Source organism: Triticum aestivum, chromosome 1A (genome assembly GCF_018294505.1).
Source record: "Triticum aestivum cultivar Chinese Spring chromosome 1A, IWGSC CS RefSeq v2.1, whole genome shotgun sequence".
Classification (NCBI taxonomy): domain Eukaryota; kingdom Viridiplantae; phylum Streptophyta; class Magnoliopsida; order Poales; family Poaceae; genus Triticum; species Triticum aestivum.
This window is the reverse complement of record NC_057794.1, coordinates 20,891,738-20,914,222: the sequence shown is the minus strand read 5'-3', so window position 1 is coordinate 20,914,222 and position 22,485 is coordinate 20,891,738. Positions and strand designations below refer to the sequence as shown.

Below are 22,485 nucleotides of genomic sequence, written 5' to 3'. Positions count from 1 at the left end.
AAGGCGCTACAACTAACTTTTAATAGTAGTGCGGTCTGTACACGCGCTACTACTCTGGACTGTATCAGCAACGCGTTTTCGGAACGCGCTACTATTAATTAGCTGTAGCGATTTCCTTGCCCCGCGCTACTGCTATATCTTTCATCATTTCCCCCGGCTTCCTACCCTATTTAAGCTTCAATAAACATCAATTTCTAGATACTAGGTACTACTACATATCAATTTCATAAAGCATTATAGGTACTAGGTAGTACTCCCTCGGTTCCAAATTACTCGTCGTGGTTTTAGTTCAAATTTGAACTAAAACCACGACGAGTAATTTGGAATCGAGGGAGTACTAGATAATAATTTCATATATACTCAACATGCATCCTCAAGCAGTACAAGGTGATATCGACGACGATCATCATATGTAGTTCTAGATAACATCGACGACGATCATCATATGTAGTTCTACATGATATCGACGACGATCATCATATGTAGTTCTAGATGATATAGCCACACACACACACATGTAGTTCTAGATGATATCGACGACGATCATCATCCTCAAGCCTGGATGGTGGGTGTTCCTGATAGTAATTAGGATGGCATGTCCAACACGAAGATTCTTGCCAACGAGGAATCTCTTCCACCCAACCAAGTTTAAGTGTGTGCGACCGTCTGTGTCCATGCGGTAAGTACAGGTGGTGACGAAGCCCCTTGCGGTAAGGCGTAGTCCAGCTGAGCCTTCTTCATCAGGCTCGATACCACAACTTACAGATAGGTTCTTTGGCAATTTCTGAATAAGAAAAACATATCAATTAATAAATAGCCTCGCACATACTCTTGCAAATATATTTCTATTAAGTCTAGATTTCTACACTATCAAAAGACACAGTACTACGCATTTGTACTAACTAATCATGAATTCTACTAATAAGTATATATGGATTATCTACACTATTAATAGTTCATTGGATTCTACACTAATAAGAGCATGTGATCAAACTCTACACTAATGCATATCATCGACTAGATTTCACAAAGCATATCATTGGACTCTACACCAAGCATATCATCGGATTCACTAAGCATATCATCGAATAATTTGCATTTGTAAGTATAACAATAAAGCATATATATATCATCAAATTACAACAGGAAGTACGTATAACATACCATTTCATGCCGATCGACCATGGTACTTGTCAGGCGGGTCACGAATGGCACCCCGACAAAGTCATCACGTGGCAGAATTATGTCCCATAGGTTGCACACCTCCTCCTCGCTCAGCCTCATTCTTTGAGCTATGATGGCTTCATGAAGTGGGTTCTCATCATCTTCATCGAGTGGGTCCTCATTATCTTCATCATCCTCGTCATCTTCCACCAGGTTGAGATAAATGACAGCCGGCTTGGGTCTTTCTGCTCTGAAGGAGAAGCTGATCAACTCACCACCAGTAAGACGCATGTGGGCAAGGAAACGGGCCCATCCATCTCCTCCAATCTGCGACATATTGCATCCTTTCTCGATCTCCATAGTGTACGGCCCCCCAGGAGCCTCAAATATCACAGTGTCTCCTGTCAGCTTGTTGAATTTCAACCTCACATTGCATGGGACGATCTGTGTAAAAAAAGCAAAATGACACAATGCAGTAATGCCAACACTAAAAATAAAATAGTTGTTACATTTCATCTAATTTCTTACCGCCGCATGATGAAAACTCGGTTGGAAGTAGATGCCGAACAGCTTGCCAGTTGCAAGGCTGCTGGTGCACCTTGACTTGCACAGTCGACATAGCGGTGGTGGTGGTGGCGCCATTTTCCTAAAGCTATATGAGCAAAGGATTAACGATTCACTTCACAGGAAAGAAAAACAGTAGCATGTGATATTTTTGGTTCTTCTGCGAGAAGCAATTTTATGGACAAAACATTTCGGTGGCACCTATTGCCGAAAAAACTTTTCACAAATATTTACCAAATAAGGGTACCAACTACCAAGACATTTCATCTCATCTGGCCCCTATTGCCTAAGATAATTGGTTAAAAAAACAAGTGGCACATTTAACTAAATTGGCACCTACATTTTGCCAAAAAAATAACTTATTACAAAAAAACAAAAGCATCTACCTATCCATGTACAGAAAAATAATAATAAAATGGTGCATACTAAATCAACTAGCCTACTAAATCCACTAGCATACTAAATCAACTAAATCAAAATGTTCTAAATCAACTAAATCAAAATGTTCTAAATCAACTAAATCAACTAGCCTACTAAATCAACTAAATCAAGATGTTCTAAATCAAGTAAATCAACTACATACTAAATCAACTAAATTAAAATGTTCTAAATCAACTAAATCAACTAGCCTACTAAATCGGAATGTAGCAGGGAGTTGGGGTTGTGGATGGAGGAGGGAGTAGGAAGAAGGAGGGGCGACTCGAGGAGGGAGAAGAGAGTAGGACGGAGGAGGGAGACGGAGCGAGGAGGGGCCAGCCGGTAGCGAGTGGAGGTAGGACGGAGAAGGAAGGCGGAGCGAGGAGGGGCCGGCCAGCGGCGACTAGAGGGAGGACGGATGAGGAGGCTGGTACTGAGTCCAGCGAGGAGGAGAAGGTGGCGGCGGCGCAGATCGGAGGAGGGATGACGGGGGAGGACCGGCATGGTGGGTTGAGGGGGAGATCGAGTGAGTGTGAGTGTGAGTGGATCGGTTAGGTCGGAGAGTGGGGGAGATGGAATGCCTTAGCAGTAGCGCGCTATAGCAAAAGGCGCTACTGCTAAACGACCTAGCAGTAGCGCCTTTCACAAAGAGTGCCCTACTGCTATGTGTCAGCATGTAAAAATAGACATCAAAAATACATTGATCATCAATGATCTTTTTGTGTACAATCTGATTTGTTAATATGAGTCCTCACCAGTTTAGGAACTGCTGAAGACTCATATTGCGGCCACAAATTTTACACATAGAGTTCAATGAAGACCAAGTGGTTGTGAAAGTTTGAGAAGTAACATATTTAAGGTGGTACAAACTCTCTTCACGAAGCGAGGTGGGACTAATTTTTTTTTTGTAAACTTAGCAGTCGTGGTTATTGTGTAAATGCGCTACTACTATGGTCCCTAGCAGTAGCGCTCTTCATACAAGCGCGCTGCTGCTAGAACTAGCCTCGCGGCGGCGTCATGGAAATTATAGCAGTAGCGCATCTTAGAGTGGGCGCACTACTGATACATTCATTTCAGCAGCGAGGTTTGTGCACGAGCGCTACTGCTAGTTAGCAGCAGCGTCTTATTTTAAAGCGCGCTGCTGGTAAGATTCTGTGTATAGGATTTTCCCTAGTAGTGGATTGAACCCCTCCGGACCAATCAAAAATTTAATGCTCAGTGCGGGGTTCTAGTTAGGGACATGATCCCGATCAGCATCGAGCAATGGTTGAAGCCTAAGGAAAAAGACTCTCAAGTGTCTTATGTCAGCGATAGGCAAAAAGCTGATCTTTGGACCGCGCTGCAGGAAAATTTCACCTTCCCGCCAGAGGAGGATCCGGAGAATCCAGTTAAAAAGCCAATGATCAAGGCTTATGCTCTTAAGAAGATGGCTGAGCTATTCAGGAGGTGGAAGAATGAGCTGAAAGCATCGTTTGTCGACCAACACAAGACTCTAGAATTCATCGGCCGATTTGAGAAGATCAAAGATCAGTGGCCTGCATTTGTCACCAAAAATAAATCTAAGAGAGCAGCGAAGATGTCAGCGACAAACAAGAAAAATGCTCCAAAGAAGAAGCATCACCATCACACGGGGTCAGGTGGCTACCTGAAAGCCCGTCCGTTGTTGGGCAAGGCTGAGAATGACCTCATTGAAAAGGGATCGAACCAGAGACACGACACTGGCCAGACCGTTGCAGGACTTGGTTCTTCGGGGTCGGGGGAAAATTGTACCCTGTAACAGGAAAGTGCGTTTGGACCAACGAGCAGCTGAACACACCCGTCGAGAAGCTTCAGGAGTATATCGAAAAGGCTCAGCAAGGGACATTCGTTCCGGACAGAGAGAACAACGAGCTCACAGAGGCCCTCGGGAATCCTGAGCACCCCGGACGGATAGGAGGCACGCCAGGCTCCCTTTCGTGGAAGGCTGGATTTCCCGACGCAGGCGGTTACAAACGCCGAGAGAGGAAGAAGAAAAGGAGTTGACCCAACTACAGACGCTGCATGTAAGGGTAGAAGCGCTAGAGGAACGAGACGAGGCCCGCAGCGCGCGACTTGCCGACACTAGTGGAAAAAGAGTCAAACGTGAAGCACATTAGTGCCGGTTTGTATTTGAGCCGGTACTAATGGTACCATTAGTGCCGGTTCGAACGGATTTGCATTAATGCCGGTTCGTGTTAAACCTTTAGTACCGGTTCGTGGCACGAACCGGTACTAAAGGGGTGGTGGCAGGCTGGCGTTAGGCCGGGGCCCCACGATCACCTTTAGTACCGGTTCATGCCATGAACCGGTACCAGTTTTCCGTTTTGACAATTTTTTAAAATCACAAAATTCCAAAGGGAAAATAGAGTTTTTGGGCGTTTTAGACGTTTTTTTGGACGATTTTAGCGTTTAGTGCTAGGGTTTAGATTTCAGCGTTTAGGGTTAGGTTTTATGGTCTAAACCCTTAGTTTTTACTGTTTAGCATAGAGTTTCCGACGTTTTAAGTCCCGGGTTTAGGGTTTAGGACAATTTTTGAAATGACGAATTGTAAAAGGAAAAAAAGATATGCTCTAATTTATGTTTTTTTGAATTTTGGTTAAATCTTGTCAAACCGGTCAAACAACTGATCCAAGAAATATAGAGTGTTACTAAATAATTACGCAATAATATTAGTGTTACTAAATAAGTATCTCAGTTTTTTTGAATTTTGTTCAAATCTGGTCAAACTATGGTCAAATTGTGGTCAAACTACTTATTCAACATAATTATTCAAGAATATTAGTGTTACTAAATAATTATTTCAATTTTTTGAATTTTGGTCAAATCTGGTCAAACTATGGTCAAACTGTGGTCAAACTTATTCAAGAAATATTAGCGTTACTAAATAATTACTGTTTTTTTAGAATAATAGTTTCAAACTCAAATGGTGAAATGTGTGACTTCATGCTCAAGCTAAACTCCTGAGGGTTAATAGGATTGACATCTTACTATTGTCAGGAAAACAACAAGTGCAGACTCGGAAACGAAGGAGAATAGAACCTGAAAGTTAAGCGTGCTCGGGCTGGAGTAGTGAGAGGGATGGGTGACCGGTCGGGAAGTTAGATGATTTGGAATGAGTGATCCACACTTGAGCAGTTAAGAGAGGTGATTAGAGACTAAATCATCAAATAATTCAAAAAAATTAAAATAAAAAAAGATCAATTTTTTTTCCAAAATTTTCAAAAAAAAAAACCTTTAGTACCGGTTGGTAACACCAACCGGTACTAAAGGTCCCCCGTACCAGGGCGCGAGCTCACGCCACATGGTGACACTTTAGCGCCGGTTCGTGCTGAACCGGTACTAAAGGGGGGGGGGCTTTAGTGCCGAAACTTTAGTGCCGGTTCCATAACCGGCACTAAAGGCCCTTACAAACCGGTACTAATGGTCCGTTTTCTACTAGTGCGAAGCTGCTACACCCGAAGCTATCCCGCCATCTCAGCGGAGAAGCAGCGTGGCTTCCACGGACCTGCTTCAGGAGCCTTTCTTCACGGCTCCTACTAGCTACCCCGTGGATGCTATCACGGAGTCTCAGAATTTCCACCTTATGACGTAGTGGATGGAATTGAAACTCAAGGTGGCTGTTGGCTCTGTTGCACCTCCTGAACCTGGCGCAACTTTTCACTGCCGGCCGATTCCAGAAGGATATGCTAGGGTGATGGTCGATGAAATCACAGAAGGATTTGAGGACCTCCAGCTTGACCACCCTACGGGTGACGGGGAGATTCGGATGAGTTCTTGTCTGAAGACTCCATGCCTATGGCGAAAGGAGCTCATCAACCTTCCGAACTGGACGCCTCCTCCTCCTCCTCCGGAGAGTCAGGGCACTCCGCCTCCTCCCCCGCTTCCTCCTCCGGCGAGTGATCAGGGCACTCAGCCTCCTTCTCTGGCGTGTGGTGGCACTCCGCCTCCTTCTCCGCCTGTGTCGGCGCCCCCGAGCGGCCACCAGCCTCCTCTTTCTCCGGCGCGTGGTGGCACTCCGCCTCCTTCTCCGCCCGCGCCGGCGCGCCCGAGCAGCCACTAGCCTCCTCCTTCTCCGCCTCGCCAGCAAGGGCGGCAGAGACCCGCCGCTGCCCCGGCTGCTCCGGCGCGTCGTAGTCCTTCTCCTCCGCCTCATAAGCAAGCACGAAAGAAGACAGCCGTAGCCGCTCTGTCTCCTCCGGCGTCTAGCAGTACAACCAGAGGCGGGAGGCAATACAGAGTCGGTCCACCTCTCAAGCTTCTAGAGAAGTTACCATATGAGAGGCCCGTGGAAGAAAACGCAAAGATCGTGGAAAAAGAAGTGAAGGACTTCTTTGAAGGGGTGAAAGCAAAGAGACATCCATCCTCCAGAGGAGAAGGTAGACCGGATGAAAGCAAAGCGCACTATCGATGCCCTGAGGAAACCACCAAAGTCTCCGTTGAAAAACAACTATGAGCGCATTACTGCAAAGGTATATATCGAAGCGGAGCGGTCGGGAAATACTATCAGTGATCGAAGGTTAGCAGAACGACGAGTTGGGAAAAAATTGCTTAGCTCAGCGAACAAGCGGACCAATTGTGCCCCCCGCTCAAGGTGTCTAGCGATATTATCGCTAATGATCCGGGGATGGTGCCCGGTTATAGCAATCTTGAAGATTACCTACCCGATGATGTACATTATGATTTCTTGGAGGTGGAAGAACACCAATACCATTACGGGAAGCCTCTTGTCAAAGATGAAAAATCTCTAACAACGATGATACGAAGATTCCATGATTGGTACATGAAAACCTGCATATAGTCTGGGGGGACAGATACTTTGTATCTGAGAGTTAGAGAGGAGCGCAACCTCGTTAGAATTGATTTGTTGACTGTTCCATTTGAGGAGTTCTTCCAGTGGTTCAATCAAAAGGCCCTGGATAAATTAACGGTCACTTGCTACTGTCTGTAAGTACTACTTCTGTCATTAAGTCTCTATATATAGCTCAGCTCTTTCATTGCATGTATATATGATTATCCTCACTATATTATGCAGATTGAAGATCATCGAGTGCAGAAAAGCAGAAATGTATGATATTGGGTTCATTAACACAAATCTCATAGATCAATTTGAGGTTGAAAAGAACAACGATGATGCTGAGGCCAACTTGCTCAAATCATTGATAATAAATCAAAACAAAGATAAAATACTCTTTCCTTACAACTTTGAGTGAGTGTTACTGTCTCGTGCATATTCGGTTTCCCTTATTACTCGAGCGAGGTTATAGTAATGTAATTGATGAGTTATGCATACGTGCGCAGCTTCCACTATATTCTTCTGGATATTAAGCTTGAGCGGGGACTAGTAACCATCTTAGACTCGAGACCAAAATCTCCCGAGACCTATGCGGACATGACTAAAATGCTCGAGAAGTAAGTTCAATCGATCATCATCGCACCATATCAGCAACTTTTTGTTCATTTCCTGATATCAAGTAATTGTTTTCTTTGTCTCGTAGGGTTTGGAAAGTATTCACCGCACAAGCTCCGAGACTGCCGGGGGAGCTGCGATGGACATACCCGAAAGTAAGTAGTACTAGCTAGCTAGTTCCGCGCATCTCGATCCCATTGATTCTAGCTACTTTCATCAATGCCATTTATAATGCTTCATTATCAGCTTGATTGACCTCTATTTCTCGTAAAGTGCTTGTGGCACGAACAAATGAATGATTACTGTGGATACTATGTGTGCGAGTTCATCTACAACGCGACTTGCAAAGATAAGCGGGGCTACTCTAAAAGACAATTTGATGTGCGTAAGCAATAATATTCACAATTTTATTTTATTACAACATCATTTCTGTTGAGTTTCATTCATATATATGTATTAACCCCCTTCTTCAAATTAGACGTGGGAGATGCGGAATGAACTCCTACCAGAAGATCGCATGAAAGCAATTCAAGAGGAATTAGCGGGATTCTTTCTTGACCACGTCATCAATAAAGCCGGAGAATACCATGTGGAACTTTATTTCAGATGCTAGGGGATTGTAATAGATCTTACATATTGTATATGTATGTAGCCAGTAGCGTCAGATAGATAATACGAAAACTTGTTGTTCGACCAATCTCTCAGAGAAGGAGAGGTCGATCACTTCTCTCGGTATGCATGACGAACTTCTGTACTTAATGGTTTCTTTCATTTTCTTACCAGCTAGCGTGTCGAAGGCCTCTCTATAGGTATAGTACGTAGCGTCAACCAAGCACGGAGATAAGAGAGGACACTTATCTCTATTAATTAATTAGCCACCTAACACAATATATGAAACACCTTAATTAACCATGCAAAACCCCTAAATCCACCCCCCTTTTAGAAAAAAAAACAAAAACCCTAGCCCCTGAACAGCTGACGCGTGGATGCCTATTGGTCCCGGTTGGTGCCACCAATCGGGAGTAAAGGCCCTCCTGCCAGGGCTCGCCACTATGGCCACGTGGAGGCCCATCTGTCCGGTTCGTATAAGAACCAGGACTAAAGGCTAAGGGCATTAGTAATGACCCTTTAGTCCCGGTTCCACAACTGGGACAGATGAGCCTTATGAACCGGGACAAATAGCCCTTTTTCTAGTAGTGCAACCACCTTGCTCCTTATAAAAGCTGTTATTTTTTTAATAAAAGGTGGATTTTATTGACTCAAAATGAAGCATCAAGAAGATACATACCACAATGAACACACATCCGCCTCTGTATAGTTAGGATGCACACAGCCAATATCAACTCACACACACGAAAACATGCCAACAACTAGCAAAGTAATATAAGACCAAAGCTATGTGTAGGCGAGGAAAAAAGAAAAATCCCTAAAGTGATCAAATCTGTGATCGGCAACTTACAGTAATGACCATATCCGCCCCAATAATCTCATGACACCACATAGACAACGAGATTCTTCAACAGCAGCATCACGTGCAAGGCGCTGCTTCGGTGACGCAGCATGACGCGGCCACAAGAGGCACCTCGCTGACGACTTGGAGTAGCCCCAGGGCCGACGAGGAATGCCGCTAGAACCGTACATGGAGCTCCCGATCTGAGCGCGCCGCCGCGAGACGAGATGCAGCTCCGATTCCCAGCAGCCAATGGCCTCCGAATCCGTCGCATCTCCGCATCACAAGACGCTCGCTGGAGAGCAGTCCATATCCATCGCCACAAGATCCATCACCAGGAGCAGCCTTGTGGACCAGCCAGCGCCCCTCCAGATCTGCATCGTGCCCGCAGCCTACCAAGAGCCCTCCAGGCCGTATCCGTTGGAGAGCAGCATGCCCTCCCACCGCCGCCGCATACGCCGGCGGCAACGGCAGCAAGAAGCGACGAGAAGAAGGGCTCCTGGAGAAAGGGATTTGGGCGCCCCGGTGCCGCCCGTTGGGCGCGACATGGGAGCGAGGGCTCTGTTCCTTTTTCCTTTATAGAGCTGTTATGGCTAGTTTTTTCCTAAATCTTAGCCGACTAAACTTTAACAATGTCGTATCTAGTGTGTCTGACCTAAGTACGCATGGGAAGGCCAGACATGTAAAAACAATACCTGCCATACTCCGGTCAACCATTGGCCCCCGCCACTTGCAGGATGGGTGGCGCTTTCTGTATCGGTTTACTGTAGTCTCAAAAATTGAGTTTATAAAGTCTCATGTAGTCTCAAAACAATGTTGCCAAATTCAAAAAAATGTTCACAATTTTTTAAATTCTGGATTTCCAAAATTATGTCCAAATTAAAAAAAATCAATTATTACATAATGCAACAAGCGAATAAATGATTAAAAAAATTAACCTGAAAAGGCAAGACTGAAAATAAAAAACAAAAAGATAATCCAAGAAAATTCTATAATCTTCCGAAACCGGCATGCGGGTGTGTGTTTGGTCGCAACCTAGACCTACACGTAGACCAGGCTCTGCCCTTATTGGGCTGGTCTCGCCAATGTGCGTGCACGCCTTAGTGGGCTGGCCGATTAGAGCGATTTTAGGAAGGTTCTATAGAAAGTTAGCCACCTGATTTACATTCTGCTGTGCGAGATTATCTTTTTCTGTGTTTTCTGTATCGGTTTATTTTTCTTTGTTTTCTCTTTGTGTTTTATTTTGTTGGTTTTCTTTTAGGTTTCCAATCCGTCATTTATTTATGTTTAGTTTCAAATTTGTTTGTTCTTTCATTTATTTTCAGATACTTTGCCAAATGTTTCGAAATATATGTTGAACATTTTCCTTATGTTGGTTGAACTTTTTTCAGATACACATTGATCATTTTTGCGAAATGTGCATTGAATATTCTATGAATGTATGGCTGAATATTATTTTAAAAATATGTAATTCTTTTTCATAAATACCATGAACAATTTTTTAAACATACAAACTTTTGTGAAGTGTTAGAATTTTTTTAAATGTCAGAAAATCTTTTTTGAATGATATGAACAATTTTTAAAATTATGCGTACATTGTTTTACATTGAGTAAACATTATTTAAAGATGTTTTGAGCATATTTATTGAAACACTTGGACATGTTTTAAAAAATTCATAAACATTTGGTACATCATTTTACAAAAATTGCATAGACAGTTTTTTTTACCTTGAAGGCAATTCATTGACCACTAGGCGGGCACGAACGCTTGTAGCGAGCAGCACGCCCTGACGCACCGAAGTAGGAGCCGTAGGGGTGGCCAAAGATGATGCACGAGGCACCAGACGAGGATGAGGTACCAGAGGGGTGGCGTTCTTGATCTTCTTCTTCGCTGCTTCCTCGGCGATCACCGATGCGGCTATCGTTAGTTTCCCAGCGGGCCATTGATCTCTGCTTCAAGATTCGTGCTCCTTGTTCTTTTTTCTCTGTTGTGTCTGTTGTCATTTTTTGGGCCAAATAGTCTGACAAACCACTGCTTTGGGTCAGTCGATATTTTATTGGGCTGAAGCCCATTTTGTATTGCCTGCATAAAAGACCGATGATGCTAGTTCTTTTCCTGTTTCTACGCATTTTCTGTTTTTCTTTTTTACTTTTTAGCTACTTTACATGGGTATTTTTGGGGCGTTGGATGAGCGTAAAATGTATAGATGCAATTACTATAGAACAAGTGTACAAATTGTACTAAAGTGTTAAAATTGCACTACCATATGTTTATTTCATATACATATTAAAAATTTGCTAAGTTGTGTGCAAGTTTTAAAAATTGTTTCTCTCATATATTTTTCCTTCTTAAAGGTGATACCAATATCAGTAATTCGATCTACCTTTCATTTCTTAGTTTTGTTTCCTTTTCTTTCTTCTTTAAGTGTAATATGAATGTCACTAATTCATTCCTTCTTACAAAACTTCTTTATCCCGAAGTACCACTATTATATGATTATTCTTGCATACGATGAAAAACATAATTTGTGTGTTAATTGTGTGCCAATTTCCATTGTTTGCATAATATTATTTTCATTTTCATCCTTCTTAAAAGGTAATAGAAATGTCATTAACTCATTCTTCATTAGAAAACTTTATCATTTTGATATTTAATTTGTGTTTCATTTTCTTTCTTCTTAAAGGATAATACCAATGCTACTAATTAATTATCTCTTAGAAAACTTCATAATTTTAACTTTATTTATTTTTTGTTTCATTTTCTTTCTCTTTAAAGGGTAATACCAATGCCACTAAATCATTCTTCCTAAGAAAAATTCATTATTTTGGTTCCATTTTAGTTTTTGTTTCATTTTATTTTTCTTTAACGGGTAATACCAATGCCACAAATTCATTCTTTCTTACAAAGTTACATTATTTTAATTTTATTTTACTTTTTGTTTCATCTTATTTCTTTTAAGGGTAATACGAATGCCCTAAATTCATTATTCTTTAGAAACTTTATTATTTTTATTTTAGTTTAGTATTTGTCGCGGGTGTGGAAACCCTGTAGACGGCCCATATTTTCAATTAAATGATAGCCGGACCAAGCTAGCACCAAAATTTGCCTAAAAAAGATAACACCAAAATAAATTGTGGGGTAGTTATGGGCACGACTACGTATCGCTTCAAGCGAGGCGGAAAGAAATCTCTCCTGTGCAGCGCCGTGTCCATGGCCAGGCAGGCCATAATGAGTTTGCAAAAATTGTACTACTTGTTTCCTTCAAATAACACGCGTGTGTCGCAATAGCCGGAGCTATCTCCCTCGACGGTGGTGGCGTGAGACCGAATCCTGCCCGTGCAAGCGCCTTATCTTTTTTGCATTTTTGTTAAGTACAAATGTAATTAAATCTTTCATTGTTTTGCTAGTTCGGGAAAAATTGTTAATGATATATTTCAAAAATATTTAAAATTCCTTTATATATATGAAAAATATATAATGTATACAAAAAATGTAGTCATCAAACACAAAAAATTGAAAAAGAATTAATCATATATTTCGAATATGTTAGACATGTAAAAAGAATGTTCCAGGTGTATATGAAAACTGTGGAACGTGAATTAAAAAATGAAACGTCAAACAATTTTTTTAAGTGATCATGTATAAAAAAAATTAATCATACATTTCAAAAATGTTATATTTGTATGAAAAACATTATATCGCTCATAGTGAGTGATACATCTGCTCCCTCAAGTAGCGCCCGTGGGTGGGCCAGCCATCAATGGGTCGCTCGCTTCCTTATTGTCTCTCGAAGGATCACTCACTTTCTATAGCTTGTCTCAAAAAAAAAACTCACTTTCTATAGCGCCCATATGGTTTCCCGAAACACTTTCTATGGCGTCTTTCATTGTCAAAAACTTGAATTTTAAGAAAATTAAATATTCTCTTTTTTCATCAATTTCAAAAATTGTTCGCAGAATCAAGAAAATTTTCATCAATTACAAAAAAGGAAAAAAATTGACAAAATTGACCTTAGGACGAAAAGAATTCAGAAACTGAACTACTTTCAGAAAAAATACGCTCAGCTGACCCTTTTGTGTGGCGCTCGATAGCAAGGTGCCACACTACGATGGATTCGGTTGTATGCTTTCTCTCAATTATCATACAACAACTAAAATGCGGCTTGCTTCCCCTTTCATGTCTTAACGTATTTACCTTGTAATAAAATATGGCTTTCACAAAGTCCATGACTTGTCGAATGCTCATGGTTGGAAGTGAGGATATTGAGTTGAAAGCCTGTAAGCAATGAACTCGGACGTGAGTTCTCTGTGTTTTTGGGGACACAACCTTAACATCCACCTTCTTCCCTCGCCACATGTGACTTGGTACACAACTCACTCTATGCTAAGTGGACCCTCCTTTCCATGGTCTTGCACGCGCAATCCATGAACACCGATCCTCCTCGCATGCAACCGTGTAACGCACATTAACGTCCGAGTGAACCACCTTGTGTGGACAATAATGCATAACCGAGTAGCCATCGAGCCACATCTTCAATTCCAAGAAGGTCCCAAACTTAGACCCGGGAGAAATACCATTTGTGCCGTGTTTCAAATCCCGGTGAGAAGTTGGCCTAACTCTAGGAAATATACCTTTGCCACCGTCTACCACGGCTTCATCCGCGAACTAACTGAAGGAAATATGCCTAGAGGCAATAATAAGTTATTATTTATTTCCTCATATCATGATAAATGTTTATTATTCATGCTAGAATTGTATTAACCGGAAACATAATGCATGTGTGAATATATAGACAAACATAGGGTCACTAGTATGCATCTACTTGACTAGCTCGTTGATCAAAGATGGTTGAGTTTCCTAGCCAAAGACATGAGTTGTCATTTGATTAATGGGATCACATCATTAGGAGAATGATGTGATTGACATGACCCATTCCGTTATCTTAGCACTTGATCGTTTAGTTTACTGCTATTGCTTTCTTCATGACTTATACATGTTCCTATGACTATGAGATTATGCAACTCCCGATTACCGGAAGAACATTTTGTGTGCTACCAAACGTCAGAACGTAACTAGGTGATTATAAAGGTGCTCTACAGGTGTCTCCGATGGTGTTCGTTGAGTTGGCATAGATCGAGAATAAGATTTGTCACTCTGATTGTCCGAGAGGTATCTCTGAGCCCTCTCGGCAATGCACATCACTATAAGCCTTGCAAGCAATGTGACTAATGAGTTAGTTGCAGGATGATGCATTGCGAAACGAGTAAAGAGATTTGCCGGTAACAAGATTGAACTAGGTATTGAGATACCGACGATCGAATCTCGGGCAAGTAACATACCGATGACACTACAAGAAATATGTCAACTAGTGACCTTCTGTCAGTGACCCTGAAAGAATTGGTCAAAAGCTGTTCCGACCATTGCGACCATTTTGGTCAGAAAGGTCGTAATTTCCTTACACGAAATGGTCATAAAGCAGACAACACTAGTCCGCTGCCTTATTTCTAGCTGATCATGACCAATATAGATGGTCATAACCTTGTAAATTGTGGTGGATTGGTATGACTTGGCGCCACCTCATCAGTTTTGCCTATTTGTCATGTCCATGTGTCAATTTTTGCCCTAGGTTGTGAAGCAACCTATATTTATGCCATTCCCAAAATTCCCAAAAAAATCTCATAAATTCTTTGGGTCGTATATTCATCAAATATGTAAAAATCCTTCCTTGCCTAGTTCAAAACTAATTCAACAATATTCATTTTCCTATTTTGTTCACAACATCACTTTATGAAGGAAGTGCTATTTATATATTCTTGATTGCCCTCAGAATTTTTGGGCACTCTTTCCTATCCAAATCATTACCGCATGACAAAATTCAGCTCCATTTGCCTAGCAAATCTTCCTCGGCAAATTTCCAAAGTTTTTGTCCACCTAGAAGCATTGTGAAGGAAGTACTTTTTTATATATCGAAATGACATGAAATTTATGCAGTTCCTTCATATGCCCAAATTATCACCCTCCTCCAAATTGCAGCTCAGTCAAATCATCTATGTGAGCCCAGGTTCAATTTATATTTTATGGCCAAATTGGCACGTTGCAAAGCAAGTGTTATCTAGACCCCTCCTATTACTCTCAAAATTTTTGGGCACTCTTCCATACCCAAATCATTGCCACATGATAATATTCAGCTAAATTTTCCTAGGAAATCTTTCTCAGGAAATTTCCAAAGTTTCTACCTCGAGAGAAGCTTTGTGAAGTAAGTACTAGCTAGGCTTACCCAAATGATCTGAAAATTTACCAGCACATGACCATACCTATGTAACTTACCTACACCAATTTTGAGCTCATTTCATTCATCCAATCTCTCTCACCAGTTTTCCCAAGTTTCTGTCCATAGAAGAGCATTGTGAAGGAAGTACTACTTTGGCATGTCCAAATGGTATCAATTTTCTACAATGCTTTCCTATGCCCAAATAACCATCCTCCACCAAATTTCAGCTCAATCCATTCATTATTTTGAGCCCAGCTTCAACATTCATATTTTTGTCTGGCGTGGTACTTTGCAAAGCAAGTACCACCTAGGATCCTCCTTTTGAGCTAAAAATTTGTTAAGACATTCTCCTTAGTAGATGATCATCCTCAGCCAAAACTCACGCCCATTGGCCATGTGCATTTCCCGTACCGCTAATCAAACACTTGGCTGCTAATTCATCTTTGAGCATAGGTCAGTCTCCTCGTGAGATTCTTCTGTTGTAATTTTCTTCCTAGCACCTACCTGGGGAGTGCCCAACCCACTAGACATGCCTAGGCCTCCCAGAACGCATGTCAACGCCAAGGTCACGCGGTGACCACGGCGGGCATGCGAGTTTACGCGCTTTGGAGTTGGGGCCCTGGGCCACATCCAAACCTCGACGTATCGCCACCAAACCATGTATTTATGATTAAATAGATACTTATGTAACTAGAAATGATTTTTGGGAAAAATAAAGAGCAAACAATAAGGTAGATGCAGTTCAAAATTGACCCGCTTCCTACTGAATCGGCAGAAATTTGTCTTTTTCACAAGTGGTGGATCAAAACTTTTGACACCAAACCATTTTGTCAATTATGCATTAAATATGGCCTAATATTTTATAAAAATGATTTGGTCCAATTTTGCAACAAATATATGGTAGCTCCTTCAGAAAAAAACTCATTTTGGGCATTCAAAAAATCGAAAATGAATTTTCCATGCAAAGAAAATGAAAACTCCCTTAGGCAACATTGTTTGCAATTCCAAGATGCACCCTTGTGCACAATATGAGATCATTTGAACAAACTATGCCATGAATGTGGCCATAAGTTTGATCATTTGGCTCGAAAGCCCCGAATCTTCACGCATGATAACTCATTTTTGAGAACACTTTTTAAAAATAATTGTCGTATTATAAGTTTATTATTTTTCCTGGAAACTTGGTCACATATAATGACACAATGCGAAGGTTTCAATTTTTTTGATTTTTTTAAAAATTTATGCCTGTTTCGAAATGCGATGAAAACGACGGGTTTGACCGTTCCTAGCTAGTGGTTGAATCTTGGAAAACTTTTGATGTTTCTCTGATTAAGTAGATACTTATGTATCTAGAAATGATTTTTTGAAAAAATAAAGAGTAACCTATGAGGCAACTACAGTTCAAATTTGACCCGCTTCCTACTGAATCAGCGGGAATTTGTCTTTTTCACCAGAGGTGGATTAAGGCTTTGGACACCCAACCATTTGGTCAATTGTGAATCAAATATGGCCTAGTATTTTGGAAAATTGATTTGGTCCAATTTTGCAAAAAAATATATGGTAGGTCCTTCACAAAAAGAACTCAATTCGGGCACTCGGAAAATGGAAAATGAATTTTTCCGTGCAAAGGAAATAAAAAGTCCCTCGGGCAACATTGTTTGGAATTCCAATACGCACCCTTGTACACAATATGAGATCATTTGAACAAACTATGCCATGAATGTGGCCATAAGATTGATCATTTGGCTTGAAAGCCATGAATCTCCACGCATGATAGCTCATTTCTGAGAACACTTTTTAAAAATAATTGCCGTATTACAAGTTTGTTATTTTCCTGGAAACTTGGTCACATATAATGACACAATGCGAAGGTTTTCCCAATTTTTTTGATTTTTTTATTTTTTAAGCCTCGTTTCGAAATGCGATGAAAACGGCGGGTTTGACCGTTCCTAACTAGTGGTTGAATCTTGGAAATTTTTTAATATTTCTCTGATTAAATACATACTTATGTATCTAGAAATGATTTTTTGAAAAAAATAAAGAGCAAACTATGAGGCATCTGCAGTTCAAATTTGACCCGCTTCCTACTGAATCGGCGGGAATTTGTCTTTTTCACCAGAGGTGGATCAAGGCTTTTGACACCCAAACATTTGGTCAATTGTGAATCAAATATGGCCTAGTATTTTACAAAATTGATTTGGTCCAATTTTGCAACAAATATATGGTAGGTCCTCCACAAAAAGAACTCAATTTGGGCACTCGAAAAATGGAAAATGAATTTTCCGTGCAAAGAAAATAAAAAGTCCCTTAGGCAACATTGTTTGGAATTCCAATATGCACCCTTGTGCAAAATATGAGATCATTTGAACAAACTATGCCATGAATGTGGCCATAAGATTGATCATTTGGCTTGAAAGCCATGAATCTCCACGCATGATAGCTCATTTCTGAGAACACTTTTTAAAAATAATTGTCCGTATTACAAGTTTGTTATTTTTCCTGGTAACTTGGTCACATATAATGACACAATGCGAAGGCTTCCCAATTTTTTGATTTTTTTTGAATTTTTTATGCCCGTTTCAAAATGCGGTCAAAACGGCGGGCTTGACCGTTCCTAGCTAGTGGTTGAATCTTGGAATTTTTTTGGTGTTTCTCTGATTAAATAGATACTTTTGTACCTAGAAATGATTTTTGGAAAAAATAAATAGCAAACTATGAGGCAGCCGCAGTTCAAATTTGACCCGCTTTCTATTGAATCGGCAGAAATTTGTCTTTTTCACAAGAGGTGGATCAAAACTTTTGACACCCAACCATTTGGTAAATTGTGCATTAAATATGGCCTAGTATTTTAGAAAAATGATTTGGTCCAATTTTGCAACAATTATTTGGGAGGTCCTTCACAAAAAAACCTCCTTTTGGGCACTCGAAAAATGGCAAATGGTTTTTTCGTCCAAAGAAAATGAAAACTTCTTAGGCAACATTGTTTGCCATTTCAATATGCACCCTTTTGCACAATATGAGATCATTTGAACAAACTATGCCATGAATGTGGCCTTAAATTGATCATTTGGCTTGAAAGCCATTGATCTCCACACTTGATAGCTCGTTTCTGAGAACACTTTTTAAAAATAATTGACGTATTACAAGTTTGTTATTTTTCCTGGGAACTTGGCCACATATAACGACACAATGCGAAGGTTTCCCAATTTTTTGATTTTTTTTGAATTTTTATGCCGGTTTCAAAATGCGGTCAAAACGGCGGGAATAACCGTTCCTAGCTAGTGGTTGAATCTTAGAATTTTTTTGTGTTTTCTCTGATTTAACAGATACTTATGTACCTAGAAACGATTTTTGGAAAAAATAAAGAGCAAACTACAAGGCAGCTACAATTCAAATTTGACCCGCTTCCAACTGAATCGGCGAAAATTTGTTTTTTTCACGAGAGGTGGATCAAAACATTTTACACCCAACTATTTGGTCAATTGTGAATTAAATATGACCTAGTATTTTAGAAAAATGATTTGATCCAATTTTGCAACAAATATATTATAGGTCCTTCACAAAAAAACTTATTTCGAGCACTCGAAAAATACAAAATTGATTTTTAGTTAACCACGACCAATTTTTTAGTTAACCATGACCAATTTAGATGGTCATGACATCGTATGCGTGTACTGCATTTTGACTGGTCCATGGCGTTTCACGCGGATGGTGGATGGAACACCGTTGGATTTTTGCGGATCTAACGGCTGTCCTTACCCCAAGCCCGCCTAAGCCGAAACCCTAGTCCTCGTGGACATTTTTCATTCACCCCCCGCCTCCTTTCTTTCTCCCCTCGCTCTCCTCTTCTCCTCCCCTCCCCGCTCCCTCCCATGGCAAACCCCGTCGCCTCCCCTCTCCTCCTTCCCTCCTGCGTGCGTCGGCCACCTCCCTCTAGCGGAGCTCGACCCCCACCCCCAAGCGCCGCTGCTCCACCCTCTCCCACGCCCCTCGATCCCATATCCCCATCTCCAAGTCACCCTCTCCCTCCCTCAGATCTCGATCCACCGCCGCCCACCATCGACGACCCTCACCATAGACGAGATCGAGCTCCTCCCTCCCTCCCGTTCTCTCCTAGCCTTATCGACTCTGAGCCAACCAACCACTCCGTCCTTGGGATTTTGTCGCGCAGCGCCTCGTCTCGCCGGCCCGGCGACCATAGGCAGGTAGTCCACGGCCAGGATGGCGGCGTGCCCCGCCACAACCACGTACGCGCACGACACTCCACGCCTCCCCTCCCTCTAACGCAGTTCCTAACATATTGCTCCTCTCCTCTCCTTGGGTGACATGCAGGGCTTGCGTGGGAGCAGCGCACGACGGAGGCCTCTGGAGGAGAAGCGGGAGTAGCCCGACCGTCCTCGCGCGCCCGACCCATGGCAGGAGCACCACGGCGCGCGCCTCGGAGCTACAACATCTCCTTCGGCGACTTCATCTTCGGCATCCTGCCGGCCACGCTCATCGGCATTGGCATCCTGGCGACTTCCTGTAATCCAGTTCGGCAATGCGTGCTGGGAACTTTACTGCCTCGAGCACGGCATCCTGGTTCGTCATACCCCATCTCATCCCATCTCTCGCCCCTTTCGATGTCAGATCTTCTCTAGTCTGGAATATTTAGGCTGTAATTGATGCGCAATTTGAACCGTGATCGGATTACTGGATTACCTTCCCATGTAGGTCTAATTGTTTTCCCCCGGGGAATGCGGCAATTAGTGTTCGATCTGTGCGACCCTTCTGAATTTATGAGGAACATGAACTGTTCGTAGTTCCTAATTTAAGCATGTGATCTGTGATGTCTAGCCATTTCGTTTTGTAGTTTAGATCTGATAAGCAATTGCAGTACGAGGATCGTGCTTTTCATGAGACATGGGTGAACTACTGTACTAGTATAGTTGCCACTTGTGTGAAATCTCAGATCTAGTTAGGCCATTATCATGCTTTACATAGTCATTTAGTGGTCCAATGTTACATTGCATCTACGGACTTGCATTATTGACGAGGGTGTATTTGGTTTGGGGCTCCATTGAAAAGGGAAGCATAAATATTCTGTCTGCCACCAAATTCTTTGTGGCTTTCTGTACTGCAAACATAGGACCGGGATGTTATTGTTGTGAGCAATCAGAAGGAAGCAATAAAACATGTTGTCTTGTGTACATTTCACCATCCGTGACCAAAACTTACTCTTGTTCTTGCCCTTGCAGATCGAGGATATTGTCTGAGTGGACAGGCGAGCCTGCTACAGAGCTTTGCCCATGGCGGCGACTGCGTGATCGAAATTAGCTTCAGTTTTGCTAGGATGTGTCATTATGAATCTGATACAGTGTGAAGTATGTGTTACATCTGCTCCTGCATACATGAAACTGCATGTGTATAGATAAATTTCTCTTGATCTGTAGCGCATTTGCGCCTTGGCATAGCACTTTTCTTTCCATAGAACTGAATGCCGCGGATAGAACTGTTCAGGCAGTCTGTCTTAGTAGTAGCTACTGAAAACTGACTTGCACTGCTTCATGGAAATCTCTCACGGTCACAGTGAAGAACTCTACTTGTACAGCCAAAATTGATTCAAATCCTACGTATCTAGAACTGCATCTTCACATTCTTTAGTGCAGCCATGTAGTAGCACTGTAGTAACCTTCTAGATCAGTTCATTTAGCGATTTTTTCCGGGAGTTCATCTTGTAATCTATTTAGATCATGAAGTTTCTAGGACAGTTGCCTGCCTGCTTGTGTGATAGGCGTCACCTTTCGTGTATGAAAGAAACAAGCTGATCTGGTTCCTTTGGTTGAACAGGATGTTCTTGGGTAGTGTGAGCAAGTACTGCATCAACAGCCTGGGCTGCCCCGTCTCGTGATCAAGGGCGCCTGACCCATCCTCGACCAAACAAACATTCCTCATTGTATTCCACACCATGATTCTTGAGGTTTCTATTGTGTTGTACGTACGTACTCCTGTGCAAATTCACTACACACTTCCAAGAGTACTATATGGCTTATGTTAGTATCATTCATGTGTTTGTTAGTGCTTGGTTGGATGAGGCTGGATTTGTGCACCTCCGATCTGATGCATTTGTGCGTGCGTGTGTTGAACAGTGACCTCAGATATGGTGAAGGGCGCCAAGGAGAAGCAGCTGAAGGTCAAGGGCCCGGTCAGGATGCTGCTCAACATCACCACCAGGAAGTTCCCCTGTGGAGAAGGTAGCCACCTCCCTCTCTTTGCCCTTCTGCCCGATCCCATTTGCTTAGTAGCTCTGCATTGTATCTGGTCCTTACATGCTCACAGTAGCTCATTGGTGATGTGGGTCACTATGTTTTTGTGGATAGCTGACTGTTTAGATCGCTGCGGCCTTTCCGTGACGATGATGATGTTGTGCTGGGCAGAGGATGTGAAACATTTAGACCGCTGCGGCCTTTCCGGTCTTTGATGATCTAAAATTGAGCTTTTTAAAACTGATGCTTAGCATGCCGTCAACGTTTTTTCATTCCTCATCTAGAGATGCAGCTCCGTGTGTTGGTGTGATATAATGTAGAGGAGTTGCATGTGAATCGTTTGTCAGCTGAGCATATCATGTTACAAGGAGATGCTACTGAGATTTTACGTCGTTGAAGTATCTTAAACCGAGCTTTTTAAAACTGATGCTTGGTTGATCTAGCTCTAGTATATTAGTTGGGTGAGAGTTTGTTGTTGATGGTGCAGTGTTGGCATTTCTTTTTACATCATTGAAGAATAAAAAGGATAAGCATTTCTCCAGCCAATTCTGAAGTAGTTGATGTTGTGTAGTCATCGGCTGGACCTATGCATTTCATCATAAGTCAGATATTGCTTGGACTATACTTCTGAATAGAATTGAAACATTTCTCTTTCGTTTATTTGTCTTCAATTCTTTGGATCGAACAACTCTCTTGAACACATGTTCGTTAGTGTGGTCATGGTTAAACAACTATAGTTGATCGGTGTTTTTTTGCATTTTTGGATTTCTCAACCTTGGATATTTTGCCAAAAATAAACCCTTAGATTCGTTGACATTCCTTTGATCATAATTTGTTGTGGTTGCTAAGTATTTTTTAGCAGTAATAAAAACCTGGCTCTTTCATGTTGCAACCCAACAGGAGCACCCCTGTTTGTCTGCGTAATACACATATTTGCTCTGCTGCTCT

At 41.9% G+C, this 22,485-nt stretch overlaps 2 pseudogenes; both read left to right on the top strand.

Annotated features, from left to right (window-relative positions):
• The first annotated feature begins 21,702 nt into the window (after window positions 1-21,702).
• On the top strand, window positions 21,703-21,787 carry LOC123072307 (uncharacterized; annotated as a pseudogene).
• A 99-nt stretch (window positions 21,788-21,886) lies between these two features.
• LOC123072288 (uncharacterized) lies at window positions 21,887-21,970 on the top strand (annotated as a pseudogene).
• Window positions 21,971-22,485: the final 515 nt, after the last annotated feature.